This window comes from Brassica napus, chromosome C6 (genome assembly GCF_020379485.1).
Source record: "Brassica napus cultivar Da-Ae chromosome C6, Da-Ae, whole genome shotgun sequence".
In the NCBI taxonomy this organism is placed as follows: domain Eukaryota; kingdom Viridiplantae; phylum Streptophyta; class Magnoliopsida; order Brassicales; family Brassicaceae; genus Brassica; species Brassica napus.
Window position 1 is genome coordinate 614,244 of NC_063449.1, and position 5,710 is coordinate 619,953.

Genomic DNA, 5,710 nt, shown 5'->3' on the forward strand with positions numbered 1-5,710 from the left:
TTACCATGGTTAGGGTGCTATGTGATCCAGAGCTAGGAGAGCAAGGGAAAGTTCTGCAAGAGCTTTTATCAACTGCATCAACAAGATAAGGAAGAGAGACACTAACACTTTTTTGGAGCAAGTTTCACACCAGATCAGCCGACGAAACTCAAACACGTGGATTGAAATCAAAATGAGCGAGCAGGTATATCGTTCTACCTTGTTACTTATGGCACTTATATTTATTTCCCACCAAACTCCGGCTAGATAACACTAAGGACGTGTAATCTATGTCTGGGGGAGGTTTATTGATATTTATTTTATCTATGAGTTTTATATAAAATGTTTTCAAAAGAGTTTTATTGAGTCAAGAAGGATTATCTAACACTCTCTAGCACCATTCTTAGATTTATTGACCGCAGAGTGTACTAGAGATACCAAAGCGGGTCACCAGCCAATTATCCACACTTGCTGATATTGTTTGAAGGAACCAAAGCTGACCTCCAACCTAATTGAGCTTAATCTGCTTGTCTTCGGGCTTGGTATACATTGGATTGGATTCTTCCTGCAAGTCCGGAAGGTAAGAAAGTATGTGTGTCGCTACTCCCCCCTCACTCCCCTTCAGTTTTAAAAAGGATAAGAACAGAATTTGGTGGCTACAACCATTAAAGCTTGATTCATTAAAATTCTAGAAAAAGATAAAGGTCAAAAAGAAGTGAACAGGATCTAGTGGCTACAACCATTAGAGTTTGATTCATGGAAGCATGTCCAAATTATCTCTGTCAATTAAAAAATAAAATGATACCCTTTAGAAAAGGGAGACATTGGCTGAGAAGAAGTGAGAAGAGAGAGAAGAAATGAACTAGATAAGACTACATGTATGTTCAGATACTTGCTTGAGTAAGAGTCCATGTGTCCAGTGTGTTAGGGGTTTTTTTGTGTAGGCTCTTTTAGAGTACCACAGAACGATGGATAAGCTAGAGAATCGTATGTGTTTTGAGTAGGTTTGTATGTTTCGTGAGGATTTGGGTAAAGTAATAAGAAGATAGGCTTAAAGAAACGTTTTATTTTTGGTAGAACAAGCGAAAGTAAACAAGGTTACAAAGTATTAGGTAAGAACTCGAATTCTAGCTGTCTAACCCTAGTCTCTAAGCCTTAGAGAAGTCGATCCTTTGCTTTTGGGACTTAGGAGCCCTTATATAGTCGCCTTGAAGTCTGTTTGATTTAGGTTGAACTCTTCCATATTCGGAAATATGAAAGGTTCTCCTAATCAGAAATCTTCCATTTCTCGGAAGAGAGGTCGGTCCCTGGGACTGGTCCCAGGGTTCCTTTTAGCGGGGACCTGGAGCGTTCCTGTATCAGGGACCCAAGGGTGTGGGTCCTGCCTGGAGGCTGGAGGAAATAATACCGAGTTATTTTTCCCTAACAGTTTTCCCCTTATTGTTCAATTTCGTCATCGAACTCGGGGAATAACCTGTGCACTCAAGTCAACCGGGGTTGCTCATTCTCAGCAGGCTCCCCTTAGGCAGGACTCCGCTTCATCGGTCCTGAACCCGGGCAAGGATTGGTTCCAACTTACTTAGTTGGAGCTTGATAGTAGCGTCTTGAATTTTCTGGAGACGATGAGGCTGGGGAGAGTTCTTGTTGAAGAGAACCGAAGTCTCTTAAGCTAGGATCCTTTGAACCAGAAAAAGGCGGGAGCGTGATCTGAGTAGCGTTTTTCCTTCCTGGATCGGATTTCCTTCATTCTAGGCCGGTCACCCTTTGTTAACGATTCTCAAGGAGATTTGGAAATATTCGATTTCCTTTTCTCTGTCTTTAAAAAGGAAAGGGTTGGGCGTATATTTAGGATGCACAGCGCTTCTCACCAGATCATCCCTGATTTGAGAAAGATGAATTCTGATTTACCCTCTCTTCCTGCCTCGCTAGTAGGTGGTCACTGTTGGACCCAATTTTGGTCCATATACTAATGGGCCGCAACCGAAGACACGGGGCTTAGAGAGCTGAAGCCCACAACGAGAATACGATTTCGAAGAGGTCTCGCCGAGGTCGCGGAGATCGTCTACGTATATGTAAGCCACCTTAACGGCTCTATCACCGCTTTCGAGAAAAACAATAAAGACCTAGTCTTCGCCCTAGCGGCGGCAAAAATCATCATCAAATCAAATCCAAGCGATACCGGTCATCAAGCGAAGAGACTCGGGTTAAATGATAAACCGCCTCTTTCCATTTTCAATTAAATCAAAAGAGGCTGGGGGACAAATGTTGGAACCAATTTTGGTCCATATACTAACAGGCCACGACCAAAGACACGGGCCTTAGGGAGCTGAAGCCCACAACGAGAATACGAGTTCGAAGAGGTCTCGCCGAGGTCGCGGAGATCACGGAACAGGAGACGAAGATCTGTGAGCCGTTACGAATATCACGGGATCGACTTACTACAAAGGAGGAAGGAGGAACACGGAGAAGGAGACATTGAAAACCCTAGAGAGAGCTACACACATACATCGACCTTGTTTTTTCCCGTTCTTAGATTTATCGATCTCACTTGTGTAATTCGATCTAGTTCAACTTATTGTATTCGATTCTATTCATCAATAAAGTCCATTTTTGCGTAATGGAAACTGTTAACATCGTTGTGTTCTAAAGATATTGTTGCCTACATCTTTTATCTTTCCTAGATCAAACTCCCGATCACTATCAAATACTTAGTGTAGATTTTAGGTTCTATATTTTGGCGCCAACTGCGGGGAAGATAAACGAAAAACATCTTTGCTAAAGAAACTGATCTAAGTTTCCTAAGCGCGATTATGGATCCTAATCAGACCACTGGGACAGCTCCTTTGACGGTCAATGACATCAATCCTGTCGGGCCCGACTTGGGAACCAGAGTGACACCAATTGGGTTAGCGGGAGCCAACGACGCGACCGAAACAGCCCCGACGCAACAAATCCCTCCAATCGAGACTTCATGTCAAGATGGATCTCTTCCAATCAATCAGACATCAATCTCGGAACGAGCTGGAGCTCGGGTCTGGAACCGCCCTGGAGACAGACCATCCTCCAACGACCTGACCCGATCCCAATCCAGACTGATTTCGCCGACTCCTCTAGCCCAAACTCGAGGTAACTAACCGAACTCCGAGGAAAGATGACAACTCTAATCGACAAGATTCGTAGTCAAAGGATCGCCAACCAATCTGTTGCTAACAGACTGGATCAAGCCGAAAGGGGGCTCGCAGAGCATCGAGCTGCAAACATTCGAGAAAGAAATCAAATGCCCTCGATCCGTTAAGAGCGACGTCCAACCCTCAAAGCGCTGGACTGTTCGGTACTCCAGAGATCCCAAGCGCTCGATCTGGGCGCTACATGGGAGAAAATTCACAACGACCCTCGCCCCAAGGCATAACCCACTGAAGCTTAAGCTACAGTGGATTGGACCAAATCAATACTGGGCTCCCAACGCCCACGAAGCACTCCGATCCAATTCCAGAACGGATCAACGAAAAGGCAGGGGAAGCCAAGGACACTGATCCCACCACCGAACCATTCTATCTCCGAGAATCTAACTCCATCCACGATGAGAACCTTCCATCAAGCAGGATTTGATAGCCTAACGGAACAAGCTCGGAGACACGACCTTCGCGGTCCCGTCAATATCGACCCCCAAAGGGAAGACTTAGGGATCCCGAGCGAAACTGGGACGTTTCAGAATTATATCGAAAGGAACGATGCCGAGCTCAAAAGGATACATGCGATCGTGCACATGGCTATCAGTTCTTCTCCCGATATCGACATGGTCATCGAAGAAACGAGGAGGACTCCATTCTCAAACAATCGCCAGTGTAAGGCTGCATCACATCGGGAAACTGAAATTCCCCGAATACGCCGGAAACACAGACCCGAAGGCCCATGTACGAGCCTTCCGTTTAGAAATATCTAGAGCACACCTCACCGACGACGAAAAAGAAGCAGGTTGCTGCCGCTTCTTTGCCGAGAACCTCACCGGGGCCGCCCTCGACAATTCATATAGACCAGAGTTGCCGAAGCAGATCTCTGGAATCTCAAACAAGCGTCTTTCGAGCCATTTAGAGCGTACATAAACAAATCCCGAGAAATCAAGGCCAAGATCTCACATCCGAACGAAGTCGTTGCCCTCGCGGCACTAAAGAATGGCGTCTGGTTCTCATCCAAATTCAGGGAAGAATTGGCGGTACGAGAACTATCTCGTTGGATGACGCCCTACACCGAGCCTCTTATTTCGCCACCCACGAGGAGGAGGACGCAGCCTTGAAAGAACTGCCTTGAATTCTATCAGCATTCTTCTCAGCCCCTCGGAGAGTTTGGAGCCGATCTTGAGGTTACGGGTCGAGTTTCCTTCGATCAACGGCATGTCATCCATATCTTCAATCTCGGGTTCTACCATATGTGGAGCCTGAGGCGTGCTTTGCGATGGTGGAGCTACCTCAGCCCATTTCTTTAGAGCGACCTGGTAGCAGTGGTGAGCGGTTTCCTGATCTCCTTTAATCGCTCTAATGCCCCAGGGTGTGGGGAATTTTATTATCTGGTGGAGAGTTGAGGGGACTGCCCCCATGCTGTGAATCCATGCTCGGCCCAGGATCCCGTTATAGGAAGAGTGGCAGTTAACGACCGGGAACTTGGTGTGTAAACTGACCCCTTCCGCGTAGGTAGGGAGGATGGTTTCCCCCGTTGTTCGTTTGATTTCTCCGCTTAACCCGAAGAGGGGGGTCACTCTGCGTATCAGGGCATTATCCTCCAGCCCTAGACCTTGATATGCAGCATGGAAGATGATATTACAAGAACTACCACTCTCCACCAGTATCCTCTTGACCAGACAGTTTGCTATAGTAAGCGAGATGACGAGGGCGTCATGATGTGGAACCAAGACCTTCTCTTGTTCTTCGACTGTGAAACCTATCTTGTCGGTCCCAGGGTGTTCCGACTTGATGGTTTCAGGGTCGTTCCCTACACTGTTGGTATTGACGGCGGGTTGGCTTACATCACCTGCCTCCAGCCAACCGAATATGACGTGGGCTTGATGTAGTTTAGTTTCTCGGCTTTGCAAGTCGCCGGGTAGCCCCTGGGGCTCGGTTTTTCTTCGAACGGCTTCGGATAGCTCGTTGCGCTCATCCATCGCCATCATCACGTAGTTAGATTACTCCCCTCCTTCTAGCGCCAAACTGTTAGGGGATTTTTGTGTAGGCTCTTTTAGAGTACCACAGAACGATGGATAAGCTAGAGAGTCGTATCTGTTTTGAGTAGGTTTGTATGTTTCGTGAGGATTTGGGTAAAGTAATAAGAAGATAGTCTTAGGTAGAACAAGCGAGAGTAAACAAGGTTACAAAGTATTAGGTAAGAACCCTAATTCTAGCTGTCTAACCCTAGTCTCTAAGCCTTGGAGAAGTCGATCCTTTGATTTTGGGACTTAGGAGCCCTTATATAGTCGCCTTGAAGTCGGTTTGATTTAGGTTGAACTCTTCCATATTCGGAAATATGGAAGGTTCTCCTTATCGGAAATCTTCCATTTCTCGGAAGAGAGGTCGGTCCCTGGGACTGGTCCCAGGGTTCCTTTTAGCGGGGACCTGGAGCGTTCCTGTATCGGGGACCCGGGGGTCTGGGTCCTGCCTGGAGGCTGGAGGAAATGATATCGGCGTATTTTTCCCTAACACAGTGATCGATACTCCCAAGGTAAACCTACACCTTTATTTGA